The 20,046-nt window shown below is 37.0% G+C and overlaps 1 long non-coding RNA gene across 1 annotated transcript; it reads right to left on the bottom strand.

The window, feature by feature from the left end:
• Window positions 1-2,896: 2,896 nt before the first annotated feature.
• On the bottom strand, window positions 2,897-6,166 carry LOC136275861 (uncharacterized). Its single transcript, XR_010714365.1, has 3 exons — window positions 6,034-6,166; window positions 5,539-5,638; window positions 2,897-5,119 (listed from the first exon to the last, which is right to left on the bottom strand). It is a non-coding gene; the product is annotated as an uncharacterized lncRNA (long non-coding RNA).
• Between the last annotated feature and the right edge of the window lie 13,880 nt (window positions 6,167-20,046).

Here is a 20,046-nt window from a genome sequence, read left to right on the forward strand (position 1 = left end):
CCGGGGACCATGATTTGAACAAACTAAAATCTACACTTCCTGTTGATGCTGCTTCCATTTTAATTTGAGCTTTCCTGGCGTCATAGTTTTTGAGAAGAAAGTTTAAAGATTTTCTCTATATATTCCTGTGTAAAACTTGATCCCCCCACTGCGGCCCTACCCTACCCCGGGGACCATGATTTCATCAAGCTAAAATCTACACTCCCTGAGGATGCTTCCATTTTAATTTGAGCTTTCGTGGCGTCATTGTTTTTGAGAAGAAAGTTTAAAGATTTTCTCTATATATTCCTATGTAAAACTTGATCCCCCTACTGTGGCCCAACCCTACCCCCGGGGACCATGATTTGAACCAACTAAAATCTACACTACCTGAAGATGCTTCCATTTTAATTTGAGCTTTCCTGGCGTCATAGTTTTTGAAAAGAAAGTATAAAGACTTTCTGTATATATTCATATGTAAAACTTGATCCCCCTACTGTGGTCCTACCGTACCCCCGGGGACCATGATTTAAACAAACTAGAATATTCATTTCCTGAGGATGCTTCCATTTTAATTTGAGCTTTCCTGGCGTCATAGTTTTTGAGGAGAAAATTTAAAGATTTTCTCTATATGTTCCTATGTAAAACTTGATTCCCCAACTGTGGCCCAACCCATACCCCCGGGGACAATGATTTGAACAAACAAGAATATTATCTTCCTGAGGATGCTTCGATTTGAATTTGAGCTTTCCTAGCGTCATAGTTTTTGAGAAGAAAGTTTAAAGATTTTCTCTATATATTCCTATGTAAAACTTGATCCCCCTACTGTGGCCCAACCCTACCCCCGGGGACCATGATTTTAAAAAACTAAAATCTACACTACCTGAATATGCTTCCATTTTAATGTCAGCTTTCGTGGCGTCATAGTTTTTGAGAAGAAAGTTTAAAGATTTTCTCTTAATGTTCCTATGTAAAACTTGATCCTCCTACTGTGGCCCAACCCTACCCCCGGGGACCATGATTTGAACAAACTAAAATCTACACTACCTGATGATGCTTCCATTTTAATTTGAGCTTTCGTGGCGTCATAGTTTTTGAGAAGAAAGTTTAAAGATTTTCTCCATATATTCCTATGTAAAACTTGATCCTCCTACTGTGGCCCAACCCTACCCCCGGGGACCATGATTTGAACAAACTAAAATCTACACTACCTGAGGATGCTTCCATTTTAATTTGAGCTTTCCTGGCGTCATAGTTTTTGAGAAGAAAGTTTAAAGATTTTCTCTATATATTCCTATGTAAAACTTGATCGCCCTACTGTGGCCCTACCCTACCCCCGGGGACCATGATTTGAACAAACTAAAATCTACACTACCTGATGATGCTTCCATTTTAATTTGAGCTTTCGTGGCGTCATAGTTTTTGAGAAGAAAGTTTAAAGATTTTCTCTATATATTCCTATGTAAAACTTGATCCCCATACTGTGGCCCAACCCTAACTCCGGGGACCATGATTTGAACAAACAAAAATCTACACTACCTGAATATGCTTCCATTTTAATGTCAGCTTTCCTGGCGTCATAATTTTTGAGAAGAAAGTTTAAAGATTTTCTCTATATATTCCTATGTAAAACTTGATCCCCCTACTGTGGCCCAACCCTTCCCCCGGGAACCATGATTTGAACAAACTAAAATCTACACTCCCTGATGATGCTTCCATTTTAATTTGAGCTTTCCTGGCGTCATAGTTTTTGAGAAGAAAGTTTAAAGATTTTCTCTACATATTCCTGTGTAAAACATGATCCCCCTACTGTGGCCCTACCCTACCCCCTGGGACCATGAGTTGAACAAACAAGAATATTCACTTCCTGAGGATGCTTCCATTTTAATTTGAGCTTTCGTGGCGTCATAGTTTTTGAGAAGAAAGTTTAAAGATTTTCTCTATATATTCCTATGTAGAACTTGATCCCCCTACTGTGGCCCAACCATACCCCCGGGAACCATGATTTGAAGAAACTAAAATCTGCACTACCTGAGGATGCTTCCATTTTAATTTGAGCTTTCCTGGCGTCATAGTTTTTGAGAAGAAAGTTTAAAGATTTTCTCTACATATTCCTATGTAAAACTTGATCCCCCTACTGTGGCCCTACCCTGCTCCCGGGGACTATGATTTGAACAAACTAAAATCTACACTTCCTGTTGATGCTGCTTCCATTTTAATTTGAGCTTTCCTGGCGTCATAGTTTTTGAGAAGAAAGTTTAAAGATTTTCTCTATATATTCCTGTGTAAAACTTGATCCCCCCACTGCGGCCCTTCCCTACCCCGGGGACCATGATTTCATCAAGCTAAAATCTACACTCCCTGAGGATGCTTCCATTTTAATTTGAGCTTTCCTGGCGTCATAGTTTTTGAGAAGAAAGTTTAAAGATTTTCTCTATATATTCCTGTGTAAAACTTGATCCCCATACTGTTGCCCAACCCTAACCCCGGGAACCATGATTTGAACAAACAAAAATCTACACTACCTGAATATGCTTCCATTTTAATTTGAGCTTTCCTGGCGTCATAGTTTTTGAGAAGAAAGTTTAAAGATTTTCTCTATATATTCCTATGTAAAACTTGATCGCCCTACTGTGGTCCTACCCTACCCCCGGGGACCATGATTTGAATAAACTAGAATATTCACTTCCAGAGGATGCTTCCATTTTAATTTGAGCTTTCCTGGCGTCATAGTTTTTGAGAAGAAAGTTTAAAGATTTTCTCTATATGTTCCTATAAAAAACTTGATTCCCCTACTGTGGCCCAACCCTACCCCCGGGGACCATGATTTGAACAAACAAGAATATTATCTTCCTGAGGATGCTTCGATTTAAATTTGAGCTTTCCTGGCGTCATAGCACTGGATGAAATGTCTGGTTTCAGCGCTGCGGAAACCCTTTGGAAACTCTGCGGAAACTTAAGGTTACTTTAAGTTTCCGACAGGTTTCAGCACGGAAACTTCAAGTTTCATTAAGTTTCCGCAGTGCTGAAACTTAGGCTGTCCATGAATCCAAATGGTTTCCGCAACGGAAACTTACTGAAACTTGAAGTTTCTGCATAGTTTCAATCTCCATATACGTTTGGGATACATATTGTTTACAAATGGTTTCCGCGAAGGAAACTTACTGAAACTTGAAGTTTCTGCATAGTTTCAACCTCCATATACAATTGGGATACATATTGTTTACAAAGGGTTTCCGCGACTGAAACTTACTGAAACTTTTTATATTTTTGCTTTCACAAAAGCTGAGCAAGGTTTCTACTTTATGTAAAAACAAAACAATTTCAAACAGTTCCAAATTTATTTTGTTCAAAAATCTGAAATTGTTTCCAATAATAAATAAAATACAGCCAAGATACAATAATGGATTAACATCCATATGGCAATTCCCTTATTAGGGACTTTTATTTAAAAAATGATAAAATTGCACAAGAAAAAAAAAACTCCCATAGAAATCTTTACATTTGTATTTTTTTTTCATCTCGATTAAATGCCTATTAAATCTCCCTTTAAAAATGCAACAAAGATCTTACTTTTTTAAGAATATGAATGCAGTTTACAAAATAACTGCATGTACATGAATAAACAAAGAAAACTTCATTGTTACATGAACATGATACACTTGTCACAATTTGTTTTGAACTACAATGAATATGTACACCATAAAATATTTTTGAAAAGTCTAAAGTATCCATCTTTAGTAAAAAAAAAAAAAAATACACTACAAGATAAAAGTTGACTCTAGAGGTATGACCCAGATTTGATTTGAATATGTATGTCAATAAATTCCAAAATGAGGTCAAAGTGACCCACTTACAAGTTGGGATAAACCTTTTCTTTGTGAGTAATATAATCTAATGTTTTACAATAGAACAGGATTTGATATCATTTATTTGATAATCCATTAAGTCCAAAGTGAACTTCTCATTTCCACCCATGATGTACCAACTGATCAGATTTTAATATCATAAGCCTGTCAGTATTTAATAGATGACCCAGAGGGAGATATGAAAAGCTTGTTGGCCAATAAAAAGCTAACAATGGAGCAGTCTGTCAAATCATGTGCGAAAATATGATGTACACATTTGATTAATTATGCTGATTGCAACACACTTCATTCCTGATGAATATTCTTCTTTACACACGGTTTACCTTTCTACATTTCACTACTTTACCTACATTAATATTTTTAAATCCAAGACATGAAGTAAAATATACATTGTTAATATATGTCAAGTATTACTACATGTACATGTACTTGCTATCTGTAGCATGAATGTATAAAATACAAAGTATCACACAGATCATTCACCTTACAATTCTCATCAATACCAGCATTTTACTTATGATATAAAAGCTAATTCCAATATTAGTTACATAACACAGATTAAAATAAAACCCACATGGAAACAACTTTCCATGCAAGTAATTTTGTTATATAAAAATTGTAATACATGGGGTATATGTTGTCTTTATATATTTTCATATACGACATAATTGAATATTGTTTGGTGTATTTTATCATTTCTATGACCCATGCATTCATCTCCTAATACACTTATCAACTTGGAGGTGTGAGGATATATGTTACATGGAGTCTAATATTTTATGCAATATTTGCAAATATATAACAAATTATTTAAGAAAATGAAAGTTAATATCTGCAAGGTCTAATCAATCATTTAATAAGTCAAAACCATGTGATTTTCTAAGATTCTAGCTTACAGACAGACATTGTAATATACTGGTATTTGATCATATAAAAAAAGTACTTTTATAGTACATAGATTTTTTGCAATGAGAATACTTTACAGTTAAAAAGTCTTGTTCTGCAGAGGTTTAGTCGGGTCGTAGAGATGTGTCCATTGGAATCAATAAGGAGTGTCCTTGGCTGTTGTTGATGTAACCTGAGTCGTAGTTTATGGAAATAGGCCTTTTTGGGGGATTTTCGAGCATTGTCCAGACGGGTGAAGCACTCATATGATCACATCATGGTTACAGCAAACTTAGTAGTTCTGGACAGTGGTAGCATTAAAATTCTTCTACTTGCGATGAACTTGTTCCTTTAACTGGGCTGTACTTTATGTCTGTTCTATTTATCTTAAACAAGAAAAATAAAGTTTCATTTAGATTTTTAAACAATAAACATTCAGCCTAACATGTATTAAAAGCATTCTGAATAAAATTGTGAATACAGAAGCTACTATGCAATTGCCAGTTGCTGTTTAAACTATGTCATATAATGACTACAGTAGTATCTGGTCTAAAATGTTTCTTTTTATATTTGAAGCAATGTTATTTTTATTTTGATTCAATTATTGTTTGTTGAAGAATGGAAAAACTTATCAACAATAAGTGTGTTTCACCACCACCACCACCCCCCCCCCCCCCCCCCCCCCCCCCATCAACCTCCTTTTCAAGAACTTAGACCTGGATTTCCCAAAAATTACTACAGTCAATTATAAACATCCAACACATGTATAAGTTAATGGTGAAAATAATCAATTTCAAAGCAATACCTTGCGTTCACATCGTCCAGCTGGTCAAAACATTCACCCGAATCACCGAACAGAGGATGCAACTAATCACCGAAAACATTGACTTTGTATGCTGTCAATGCTGAAAAAGAAAAACGTAAAAGATTTCATTTTCCGGATTTAATTGATAATTTTTTTTTAATATTTACGTTACATTTAGAGTTTGTAAATTGTATATTGTGCGAAAGATTCATTGTTCGTCTTGTTTACCAACCAAGCATTCATATATTAGGGACGTTTATATAATTATGTATACCCTGGATAATCTTGATTATCATGCATTTAAAGTTGGTTAATGGTTAACTTGGTCAAAACGTATATTTTAAAGAGATACGGTGATAAAAATTAAAATGCCGAACCAAGTTTGAAAAAATGACGCCATCTTGATTTGATGGCGCGAGATCTCGTTTACAAATGAGAGATAAATTAGAGCCTTGAAAATGTTATTGGGAGTATCTATATTGTGAATTTAGTTACCTTGACATGAGTTCTTCGATCCTGCATTATCTCCTTGTTGTACAGGCTATTAATGCTTCTCAATTCTCCATTTTACAACAGCACCTTCTTGTCCATTTTAACCTTCGCTCGGAATCATAGTGCGCCAATACTGACCAATCAGATCCCGCTAAATCTTGGAAAAGTGCATCTTGGGATAGTTTAAAATAAATAATGTTTAATCAAAATTATCATTTTTTACCGAATAGTATACTTTTTACATGTATATTTATTTTAAATAAGAACTGTCGGAGTCAGTGTTTCCTGGTTAAATACGACAAAGAATTGGCGTGTGTTTGTTATAATTGTATTTGTAACACTTGATTAACAAAAAAAATGGCCGACCGTTTGTTTACAAATGTCTAATGAAATTAAACAAATTCTAATGAGACATATGTATCAGATTTTGTCTTTAACTATATTTTATTTACATGTACTTATGGTTTTGCCAAACTAAATATGATAGAGCCATAGCCTATATAGTTTACTGACAAGTTAGTCTCGACTTGTCCAATTTTCACCGCGATTCTAAGCACGGTTATATTCTTATTCAAAATATAGAGGTGTGAAAATATTATGTTCATCACAGAGCAGGTTCTGCATGAACACACAGAAATCACAAATATAATTAGATGCCGATCAATTAATGGGGTCCGGTTAACAGCGTTCACCCGTACGGTCAATTTACAACTACGATGAATTGATGGCAATTATTTTACAGTTACACATGTGCACTGATTGGTCATACGATGAACAGTACGTTGAGAATACTTATGAAATTAAAATACAAACGCGTTAAACAAGCCGGGAAGTAAGACGTACACGTCGGACTGATATACATGTATAAACAAAATATAATTTTAATTATTTGGTATACTTTCTACATCAAATGTATACGAATGTATAATCAAATTTTAAAAATGGGATTAAAATCACGTGCACCAGATGGCTAGTGCTGGATTTTAAACTGATTTTGTAATATAACGTATAACTTCAGTAAAATTATAAATAATGCTTATTATATCTTAAAACAGAAACATGTGCATGTTTTATAAACATGTATTAATATCTGTGTTTACAATACAGAAAGTAAATACAAAGTATATAGAAATGCACGAATCACATAGGCGTCGGAACCGGGGGGGGGGGGGGGGAGGAGGGGGCTGGGGGGGGGGGGGGCTTAGTGCAAAGTTAGACTGAACCATTAGGCACATAGCCCCCCCCCCCCCCCACTTTTTCTCGCCGGAGATGTAATTGTTCCTAAATTTACATGTACCTTGAAAGATTGAGAAGTTGGAGTAATAGGCATACTACCCCCCCCCCCCTCCCCCCCGGCACGGATTAGGAATTTCATGATTTTGGGGAAAAAAATTGGGTAGGGAAATTTACTTTCCGAAGTATATAGTATAGGTATACCCCCCCCCCCCCCCACCCCACGGATTAGGATTTTCATGATTTTGGGAATTAGGGATTTTCCTCAATATTTCTGAGGATTAGTCTAGCCCCCCCCCCCCACTTTCAATTTGTAGTAAAGTCTGAAATGCATGTAAATAAACAATTATTATATTAGACTCAAACTCCAAGTGGGTTTTACTTGTTATTATCAACTGTAGAATTAAAAAAAAATGTGTACATGTGTTGGCGTGGTATTAAAAAAGAAACGAATTAGATCTAAACTTCAGGTTGTACGAATATTTGGTATGATTTGTAAAAATTTACAACGACTTTACCTTAATTTGTTTGCTTAATTAGTTACTGTACCTCAAGGCTCATTCAAATGATAACTAAAGGATTTAAGAAGAAGTCTTACAATAGGTATATCAATTAATGAGTGTATTAAGTAAAACACTTCTTCATACACTGTTTGCGATATACAACTAGCTAGATTTTTTTTTACTAAATAATTATAATTTACTTACCAGTTTTACTAACTCAGGTACACACAAATTGAAAAAAAATTCCTGCCGGGCTCCAGTTATAAACTCACGCTTCGTACTGTGTATATGTTATGTAACAGTCTTTTGTTCACCCCTGACAGAAAAAAACCCTGCAATCCACACAGAATATACAGGAAAATCACAGAGGAGGTCACCTGGACAAAGAATGTATACAGATGTATACACGTGCCCGAGTACCTAAGATTAATGATTTCATCATATGCATTTAACAAGATCAGACATCATTTTTTCTTTTCAAATTCAATTAATTACTTAGTAAGATTCTTAATCGCCTTATTTTCCACATTTGAAGATAGTTACATGTATACATATAGTTTCAGTCACGCTGAAACCTTACTATACATTTTAGTATGTACGGATTCATTATCATTAGGTTAGAATTAAACTTAAACCTGTTAAAAATAAATGATATCACTATTAAACTCAAATCAATTTTAGTAATAGTTTCAGCAATGCGTAAACCATTTGGAATCTTAACTTAAAGTTTCAGCATACTGAAACCTAGCGGAAATGTTCTGAAACTGATTGATATTTCCATAATAATTTACACAACTTTTCACACGATTCAAATTTAGTTTCCGCATTGCGGAAACCATCAGGAATCTTAGACTAAAGTTTCTGCTGACTGAAACCTAACGGATACTTGCTGAATCGATATAATGGTTTCCGCATTGCGGAAACTATACATGTAACTTCAACTTCAAGTTTCAGCAAGGTTTTCATATAGTTTCAGTTTTGCTGAAACTTGATTTTTCATCCAGTGTAGTTTTTGAGAAGAAAGTTTAAAGATTTTCTCTATATATTCCTATGTAAAACTTGATCCCCCTACTGTGGCCCAACCCTACCTTCGGGGACCATGATTTTAAAAAACTAAAATCTACACTACCTTAGGATGCTTCAATTTTAATTTGAGCTTTCCTGGCGTCATAGTTTTCAAGAAGAAAGTTTAAAGATTTTCTCAATATATTCCTATGTAAAACTTGATCCCCCTACTGTGGCCCAACCCTACCCCCGGGGACCATGATTTGAACCAACTAAAATCTACACTACCTGAGGATGCTTCCATTTTAATTTGAGCTTTTCTGGCGTCATAGTTTTTGAGAAGAAAGTTTAAAGATTTACTCTATATGTTCCTATGTAAAACTTTATCCCCCTACTGTGGCCCTACCCTACCCCCGGGGAGCATGATTTGAACAAACTAAAATCTACACTACCTGAAGATGCTTCCATTTTAATTTGAGCTTTCCTGGCGTCATAGTTTTTGAAAAGAAAGTTTAAAGATTTTCTGTATATATTCATATGTAAAACTTGATCCCCCTACTGTGGTCCTACCGTACCCCCGGGGACCATGATTTAAACAAACTAGAATATTCATTTCCTGAGGATGCTTCCATTTTAATTTGAGCTTTCCTGGCGTCATAGTTTTTGAGAAGAAAGTTTAAAGATTTTCTCTATATGTTCCTATGTAAAACTTGATTCCCCAACTGTGGCCCAACCCATACCCCCGGGGAAAATGATTTGAACAAACAAGAATATTATCTTCCTGAGGATGCTTCGATTTGAATTTGAGCTTTCCTGGCGTCATAGTTTTTGAGAAGAAAGTTTAAAGATTTTCTCTATATATTCCTATGTAAAACTTGATCCCCCTACTGTGGCCCAACCCTACCCCCGGGGACCATGATTTTAAAAAACTAAAATCTACAATACCTGAATATGCTTCCATTTTAATGTCAGCTTTCGTGGCGTCATAGTTTTTGAGAAGAAAGTTTAAAGATTTTCTCTATATGTTCCTATGTAAAACTTGATCCTCCTACTGTGGCCCAACCCTACCCCCGGGGACCATGATTTGAACAAACAAGAATATTCACTTCCTGAGGATGCTTCCATTTTAATTTGAGCTTTCCTGGCGTCATAGTTTTTGAGAAAAAAATTTAAAGATTTTCTCTATATATTCCTATGTAAAACTTTATCCCCCTACTGTGGCCCAACCCTACCTTCAGGGACCATGATTTTAAAAAACTAAAATCTACACTACCTGAGGATGCTTCCATTTTAATTTGAGCTTTCTTGGCGTCATAGTATTTGAGAAGAAAGTTTAAAGATTTTCTCTATATATTCCTGTGTAAAACTTGATCCCCCTACCTCGGCCCTACCCTACCCCCATGGACCATGATTTGAACAAAGAATAATATTCACTTCCTGAGGATGCTTCCATTTTAATTTGAGCTTTCCTGGCGTCATAGTTTTTGAGAAGAAAGTTTAAAGATTTTCTCTATATATTCCTATGTAAAAATTGATCCCCCTACTGTGGCCCTTCCCAACCCCCAGGGACTATGATTTGAACAAACAAGAATATTCACTTCCTGAGGATGCTTCCATTTTAATTTGAACTTTCCTGGCGTCATAGTTTTTGAGAAGAAAGTTTAAAGATTTTCTCTATATATTTCAATGTAAAACTTGATCCCCTTACTGTGGCCCTACCCTACCCCTGGGGACCATGATTTGTACAAACAAGAATATTCACATGCTGAGGATGCTTCCTTTTTAATTTGAGCTTTCCTGGCGTCATAGTTTTTGAGAAGAAAGTTTAAAGATTTTCTCTATATATTCCTATGTAAAACTTGATCCCCCTACTGTGGCTCTAACCTACCCCCGGGGACCATGATTTCTACAAACTAAAATCTACACTACCTGAGGATGCTTTCATTTGAATTTGAGCTTTCCTGGCGTCATAGTTTTTGAGAAGAAAGTTTAAAGATTTTCTCTATATATTCCTATGTAAAACTTGACCCCCCTAATGTGGCCCAACCCTACCCCTGGGGACCATGATATGAACAAACTAAAATCTACACTACCTGAAGATGCTTCCATTTTAATTTGAGCTTTCCTGGCGTCATAGTTTTTGAGAAGAAAGTTTAAAGATTTTCTCTACATATTCCTATGTAAAACTTGATCCCAATACTGTGGCCCTACCCTAACCCCGGGGACCATGATTTGAACAAACAAGAATATTCACTTCCTGAGTATGCTTCCATTTTAATTTGAGCTTTCCTGGCGTCATAGTTTTTGAGAAGAAAATTTAAAGATATTCTCTATATGTTTCTATGAAAAACTTGATCCCCCTACTGTGGCCCAACCCTACCCCCGGGGACCATGATTTGAACAAACAAGAATATTAACTTCCTGAGGATGCTTCCATTTTAATTTGAGCTTTCCTGGCGTCATAGTTTTTGAGAAGAAAGTTTAAAGATTTTCTCTATATATTCCAATGTAAAACTTGATCCCCCTACTGTGGCCCAACCCTAACCCCGGGGACCATGATTTGAACAAACAAGAATATTATCTTCCTGAGGATTCTTCGATTTTAATTTGAGCTTTCCTGGCGTCATAGTTTTTGAGAAGAAAGTTTAAAGATTTTCTCTATATGTTCCTATGTAAAACTTGATTCCCCAACTGTGGCCCAACCCATACCCCCGGGGAAAATGATTTGAACAAACAAGAATATTATCTTCCTGAGGATGCTTCGATTTGAATATGAGCTTTCCTGGCGTCATAGTTTTTGAGAAGAAAGTTTAAAGATTTTCTCTATATATTCCTATGTAAAACTTGATCCCCCTACTGTGGCCCAACCCTACCCCCGGGGACCATGATTTTAAAAAACTAAAATCTACAATACCTGAATATGCTTCCATTTTAATGTCAGCTTTCGTGGCGTCATAGTTTTTGAGAAGAAAGTTTAAAGATTTTCTCTATATGTTCCTATGTAAAACTTGATCCTCCTACTGTGGCCCAACCCTACCCCCGGGGACCATGATTTGAACAAACAAGAATATTCAACTTCCTGAGGATGCTTCCATTTTAATTTGAGCTTTCCTGGCGTCATAGTTTTTTAGAAAAAAATTTAAAGATTTTCTCTATATATTCCTATGTAAAACTTTATCCCCCTACTGTGGCCCAACCCTACCTTCGGGGACCATGATTTTAAAAAACTAAAATCTACACTACCGGAGGATGCTTCCATTTTAATTTGAGCTTTCTTGGCGTCATAGTATTTGAGAAGAAAGTTTAAAGATTTTCTCTATATATTCCTGTGTAAAACTTGATCCCCCTACCTCGGCCCTACCCTACCCCCATGGACCATGATTTGAACAAAGAATAATATTCACTTCCTGAGGATGCTTCCATTTTAATTTGAGCTTTCCTGGCGTCATAGTTTTTGAGAAGAAAGTTTAAAGATTTTCTCTATATATTCCTATGTAAAAATTGATCCCCCTACTGTGGCCCTTCCCAACCCCCAGGGACTATGATTTGAACAAACAAGAATATTCACTTCCTGAGGATGCTTCCATTTTAATTTGAACTTTCCTGGCGTCATAGTTTTTGAGAAGAAAGTTTAAAGATTTTCTCTATATATTTCAATGTAAAACTTGATCCCCTTACTGTGGCCCTACCCTACCCCTGGGGACCATGATTTGTACAAACAAGAATATTCACATGCTGAGGATGCTTCCTTTTTAATTTGAGCTTTCCTGGCGTCATAGTTTTTGAGAAGAAAGTTTAAAGATTTTCTCTATATATTCCTATGTAAAACTTGATCCCCCTACTGTGGCTTTAACCTACCCCCGGGGACCATGATTTCTACAAACTAAAATCTACACTACCTGAGGATGCTTTCATTTGAATTTGAGCTTTCCTGGCGTCATAGTTTTTGAGAAGAAAGTTTAAAGATTTTCTCTATATATTCCTATGTAAAACTTGACCCCCCTAATGTGGCCCAACCCTACCCCTGGGGACCATGATATGAACAAACTAAAATCTACACTACCTGAAGATGCTTCCATTTTAATTTGAGCTTTCCTGGCGTCATAGTTTTTGAGAAGAAAGTTTAAAGATTTTCTCTACATATTCCTATGTAAAACTTGATCCCAATACTGTGGCCCTACCCTAACCCCGGGGACCATGATTTGAACAAACAAGAATATTCACTTCCTGAGTATGCTTCCATTTTAATTTGAGCTTTCCTGGCGTCATAGTTTTTGAGAAGAAAATTTAAAGATATTCTCTATATGTTCCTATGAAAAACTTGATCCCCCTACTGTGGCCCAACCCTACCCCCGGGGACCATGATTTGAACAAACAAGAATATTAACTTCCTGAGGATGCTTCCATTTTAATTTGAGCTTTCCTGGCGTCATAGTTTTTGAGAAGAAAGTTTAAAGATTTTCTCTATATATTCCAATGTAAAACTTGATCCCCCTACTGTGGCCCAACCCTAACCCCGGGGACCATGATTTGAACAAACAAGAATATTATCTTCCTGAGGATTCTTCGATTTTAATTTGAGCTTTCCTGGCGTCATAGTTTTTGAGAAGAAAGTTTAAAGATTTTCTCTATATATTCCTATGTAAAACTTGATCCCCCTACTGTGGCCCTACCCTGCCCCCGGGGACTATGATTTGAACAAACCAATATCTACACTACCTGTTGATGCTGCTTCCATTTTAATTTGAGCTTTCCTGGCGTCATAGTTTTTGAGAAGAAAGTTTGAAGATTTTCTCTATATATTCCTGTGTAAAACTTGATCCCCCTACTGCGGCCCTACCCTACCCCGGGGACCATGATTTCATCAAGCTAAAATCTACACTCCCTGAGGATGCTTCCATTTTAATTTGAGCTTTCCTGGTGTCTTAGGTTTTGAGAGGAAAGTTTAAAGATTTTCTCTATATATTCCTGTGTAAAACTTGATGTCCCTACTGTGGCCCAACCCTAACCCCGGGGACCATGATTTGAACAAACAAAAATCTACACTACCTGAGGATGCTTCCATTTTAATTTGAGCTTTCCTGGCATCATAGTTTTTGAGAAGAAAGTTTAAAGATTTTCTCTATATATTCCTATGTAAAACTTGATCCCCCTACTGTGGCCTTACCCTACCCCCGGGGACCATGATTTGAACAAACTAAAATCTACACTACCTGATGATGCTTCCATTTTAATTTGAGCTTTCGTGGCGTCATAGTTTTTGAGAAGAAAGTTTAAAGATTTTCTCTATATATTCCTATGTAAAACTTGATCCCCATACTGTGGCCCAACCCTAAGTCCGGGGACCATGATTTGAACAAACAAAAATCTACACTACCTGAATATGCTTCCATTTTAATGTCAGCTTTCCTGGCGTCATAATTTTTGAGAAGAAAGTTTAAAGATTTTCTCTATATATTCCTATGTAAAACTTGATCCCCCTACTGTGGCCCAACCCTTCCCCCCGGGAACCATGATTTGAACAAACTAAAATCTACACTACCTGTTGATGCTGCTTCCATTTTAATTTGAGCTTTCCTGGCGTCATAGTTTTTGAGAAGAAAGTATAAAGATTTTCTCTATATATTCCTGTGTAAAACTTGATCCCCATACTGTTGCCCTACCCTACCCCCGGGGACCATGAGTTGAACAAACTAAAATCTACACTAACTGTTGATGCTGCTTCCATTTTAATTTGAGCTTTCCTGGCGTCATAGTTTTTGAGAAGAAAGTTTAAAGATTTTCTCTATATATTCCTGTGTAAAACTTGATCACCCTACTGCGGCAATACCCTACCCCGGGGACCATGATTTCATCAAGCTAAAATCTACACTCCCTGATGATGCTTCCATTTTAATTTGAGCTTTCCTGGCGTCATTGTTTTTGAGAAGAAAGTTTAAAGATTTTCTCTACATATTCCTGTGTAAAACATGATCCCCCTACTGTGGCCCTACCCTACCCCCGGGGGCCATGAGTTGAACAAACAAGAATATTCACTTCCTGAGGATGCTTCCGTTTTAATTTGAGCTTTCCTGGCGTCATAGTTTTTCAGAAGAAAGTTTAAAGATTTTCTCTATATATGCCTATGTAAAACTTGATCCCCCTACTGTGGCCCAAACATACCCCCGGGAACCATGATTTGAAGAAATTCAAAATCTACACTACCTGAGGATGCTTCCATTTTAATTTGAGCTTTCCTGGCGTCATAGTTTTTGAGAAGAAAGTTTACAGATTTTCTCTACATATTCCTATGTAAAACTTGACCCCCCTACTGTGGCCCAAGCCTACCCCCGGGGACCATGATTTGAACAAACAAGAATATTAACTTCCTGAGGATGCTTCCATTTTAATTTGAGCTTTCCTGGCGTCATAGTTTTTGAGAAAAAAGTTTAAAGATTTCCTGGCATAATAGTTTTCAAGAAGAAAGTTTAAAGATTTTCTCTATATGTTCCTATGTAAAACTTGATTCCCCAACTGTGGCCCAACCCATACCCCCGGGGACCATGATTTGAACAAACAAGAATATTCACTTCCTAAGGATGCTTCCATTTTAATTTGAGCTTTCCTGGCGTCATAGTTTTTGAGAAAAAAATTTAAAGATTTTCTCTATATATTCCTATGTAAAACTTGATCCCCCTACTGTGGCCCAACCCTACCTTCGGGGACCATGATTTAAAAAACTAAAATCTACACTACCTGAGGATGCTTCCATTTTAATTTGAGCTTTCCTGGCGTCATAGTATTTGAGAAGAAAGTTTAAAGATTTTCTCTATATATTCCTGTGTAAAACTTGATCCCCCTACCTCGGCCCTACCCTGCCCCCATGGACCATGATTTGTACAAACAAGAATATTCACATGCTGAGGATGCTTCCTTTTTAATTTCAGCTTTCCTGGCGTCATAGTTTTTGAGAAGAAAGTTTAAAGATTTTCTCTATATATTCCTATGTAAAACTTGATCCCCCTACTGTGGCTCTAACCTACCCCCGGGGATCATGATTTCTACAAACTAAAATCTACACTACCTGAGGATGCTTTCCTTTGAATTTGAGCTTTCCTGGCGTCATAGTTTTTGAGAAGAAAGTTTAAAGATTTTCTCTATATATTCCTATGTAAAACTTGATCCCCCTACTGTGGCCCAACCCTACCCCTGGGGACCATGATATGAACAAACTAAAATCTACACTTCCTGAAGATGCTTCCATTTTAATTTGAGCTTTCCTGGCGTCATAGTTTTTGAGAAGAAAGTTTAAAGATTTTCTCTACATATTCCTATGTAAAACTTGATCCCAATACTGTGGCCCTACCCTAACCCCGGGGACCATGATTTGAACAAACAAGAATATTCACTTCCTGAGCATGCTTCCATTTTAATTTGAGCTTTCCTGGCGTCATAGTTTTTGAGAAGAAAATTTAAAGATTTTCTCTATATGTTCCTATGAAAAACTTGATCCCCCTACTGTGGCCCAACCCTACCCCCGGGGACCATGATATGAACAAACTAAAATCTACACTTCCTGAAGATGCTTCCATTTTAATTTGAGCTTTCCTGGCGTCATAGTTTTTGAGAAGAAAGTTTAAAGATTTTCTCTACATATTCCTATGTAAAACTTGATCCCAATACTGTGGCCCTACCCTAACCCCGGGGACCATGATTTGAACAAACAAGAATCTTCACTTCCTGAGCATGCTTCCATTTTAATTTGAGCTTTCCTGGCGTCATAGTTTTTGAGAAGAAAATTTAAAGATTTTCTCTATATGTTCCTATGAAAAACTTGATCCCCCTACTGTGGCCCAACCCTACCCCCGGGGACCATGATTTGAACAAACAAGAATATTAACTTCCTGAGGATGCTTCCATTTTAATTTGAGCTTTCCTGGCATCATAGTTTTTGAGAAGAAAGTTTAAAGATTTTCTCTATATATTCCAATGTAAAACTTGATCCCCCTACTGTGGCCCAACCCTAACCCCGGGGACCATGATTTGAACAAACAAGAATATTATCTTCCTCAGGATGCTTCGATTTTAATTTGAGCTTTCCTGGCGTCATAGTTTTTGAGAAGAAAGTTTAAAGATTTTCTCTATATATTCCTGTGTAAAACTTGATCCCCCTACTGCGGCCCTACCCTACCCCGGGGACCATGATTTCATCAAGCTAAAATCTACACTCCCTGAGGATGCTTCCATTTTAATTTGAGCTTTCCTGGTGTCTTAGGTTTTGAGAGGAAAGTTTAAAGATTTTCTCTATATGTTCCTGTGTAAAACTTGATCTCCCTACTGTGGCCCAACCCTAACCCCGGGGACCATGATTTGAACAAACAAAAATCTACACTACCTGAGGATGCTTCCATTTTAATTTGAGCTTTCCTGGCGTCATAGTTTTTGAGAAGAAAGTTTAAAGATTTTCTCTATATATTCCTATGTAAAACTTGATCCCCCTACTGTGGCCCAACCCTACACCCGGGAACCATGATTTGAACAAACTTAAATCTACACTCCCTGATGATGCTTCCATTTTAATTTGAGCTTTCCTGGCGTCATAGTTTTAAAGATTTTCTCTACATATTCCTATGTAAAACTTGATCCCCCTACTGTGGCCCTACCCTACCCCGGGGACCATGATTTCATCAAGCTAAAATCTACACTCCCTGAGGATGCTTCCATTTTAATTTGAGCTTTCCTGGTGTCTTAGGTTTTGAGAGGAAAGTTTAAAGATTTTCTCTATATATTCCTGTGTAAAACTTGATGTCCCTACTGTGGCCCAACCCTAACCCCGGGGACCATGATTTGAACAAACAAAAATCTACACTACCTGAGGATGCTTCCATTTTAATTTGAGCTTTCCTGGCGTCATAGTTTTTGAGAAGAAAGTTTAAAGATTTTCTCTATATATTCCTATGTAAAACTTGATCCCCCTACTGTGGCCCAACCCTTCCCCCGGGAACCATGATTTGAACAAACTAAAATCTACACTCCCTGATGATGCTTCCATTTTAATTTGAGCTTTCCTGGCGTCATAGTTTTTGAGAAGAAAGTTTAAAGATTTTCTCTACATATTCCTGTGTAAAACATGATCCCCCTACTGTGGCCCTACCCTACCCCCGGGGACCATGAGTTGAACAAACAAGAATATTCACTTCCTGAGGATGCTTCCATTTTAATTTGAGCTTTCCTGGCGTCATAGTTTTTGAGAAGAAAGTTTAAAGATTTTCTCTATATATTCCTATGTAAAACTTGATCCCCATACTGTGGCCCAACCATACCCCCGGGAACCATGATTTGAAGAAACTAAAATCTACACTACCTGATGATGCTTCCATTTTAATTTGAGCTTTCCTGGCGTCATAGTTTTTGAGAAGAAAGTTTAAAGATTTTCTCTACATATTCCTATGTAAAACTTGATCCCCCTACCTCGGCCCTACCCTGCCCCCATGGACCATGATTTGTACAAACAAGAATATTCACATGCTGAGGATGCTTCCTTTTTAATTTCAGCTTTCCTGGCGTCATAGTTTTTGAGAAGAAAGTTTAAAGATTTTCTCTATATATTCCTATGTAAAACTTGATCCCCCTACTGTGGCTCTAACCTACCCCCGGGGACCATGATTTCTACAAACTAAAATCTACACTACCTGAGGATGCTTTCATTTGAATTTGAGCTTTCCTGGCGTCATAGTTTTTGAGAAGAAAGTTTAAAGATTTTCTCTATATATTCCTATGTAAAACTTGATCCCCCTACTGTGGCCCAACCCTACCCCCGGGGACCATGATTTTAAAAAACTAAAATCTACACTACCTGAATATGCTTCCATTTTAATGTCAGCTTTCGTGGCGTCATAGTTTTTGAGAAGAAAGTTTAAAGATTTTCTCTATATGTTCCTATGTAAAACTTGATCCTCCTACTGTGGCCCAACCCTACCCCCGGGGACCATGATTTGAACAAACTAAAATCTACACTACCTGATGATGCTTCCATTTTAATTTGAGCTTTCGTGGCGTCATAGTTTTTGAGAAGAAAGTTTAAAGATTTTCTCCATATATTCCTATGTAAAACTTGATCCTCCTACTGTGGCCCAACCCTACCCCCGGGGACCATGATTTGAACAAACTAAAATCTACACTACCTGAGGATGCTTCCATTTTAATTTGAGCTTTCCTGGCGTCATAGTTTTTGAGAAGAAAGTTTAAAGATTTTCTCTATATATTCCTATGTAAAACTTGATCCCCCTACTGTGGCCCAACCCTACCCCCGGGGACCATGATTTGAACTAACTAAAATCTACACTACCTGATGATGCTTCCATTTTAATTTGAGCTTTCGTGGCGTCATAGTTTTTGAGAAGAAAGTTTAAAGATTTTCTCTATATATTCCTATGTAAAACTTGATCCCCATACTGTGGCCCAACCCTAACTCCGGGGACCATGATTTGAACAAACAAAAATCTACACTACCTGAATATGCTTCCATTTTAACGTCAGCTTTCCTGGCGTCATAATTTTTGAGAAGAAAGTTTAATGATTTTCTCTATATATTCCTATGTAAAACTTGATCCCCCTACTGTGGCCCAACCCTTCCCCCGGGAACCATGATTTGAACAAACTAAAATCTACACTCCCTGATGATGCTTCCATTTTTATTTGAGCTTTCCTGGCGTCATAGTTTTTGAGAAGAAAGTTTAAAGATTTTCTCTACATATTCCTGTGTAAAACATGATCCCCCTACTGTGGCCCTACCCTACCCCCGGGGACCATGAGTTGAACAAACAAGAATATTCACTTCCTGAGGATGCTTCCATTTTAATTTGAGCTTTCCTGGCGTCATAGTTTTTGAGAAGAAAGTTTAAAGATTTTCTCTATATATTCCTATGTAAAACTTGATCCCCCTACTGTGGCCCAACCATACCCCCGGGAACCATGATTTGAAGAAACTAAAATCTACACTACCTGAGGATGCTTCCATTTTAATTTGAGCTTTCCTGGCGTCATAGTTTTTGAGAAGAAAGTTTAAAGATTTTCTCTACATATTCCTATGTAAAACTTGATCCCCCTACCTCGGCCCTACCCTGCCCCCATGGACCATGATTTGTACAAACAAGAATATTCACATGCTGAGGATGCTTCCTTTTTAATTTCAGCTTTCCTGGCGTCATAGTTTTTGAGAAGAAAGTTTAAAGATTTTCTCCATATATTCCTATGTAAAACTTGATCCCCCTACTGTGGCTCTAACCTACCCCCG

The sequence above is a fragment of the Magallana gigas genome, chromosome 5 (assembly GCF_963853765.1).
Source record: "Magallana gigas chromosome 5, xbMagGiga1.1, whole genome shotgun sequence".
Lineage (NCBI taxonomy): Eukaryota > Metazoa > Mollusca > Bivalvia > Ostreida > Ostreidae > Magallana > Magallana gigas.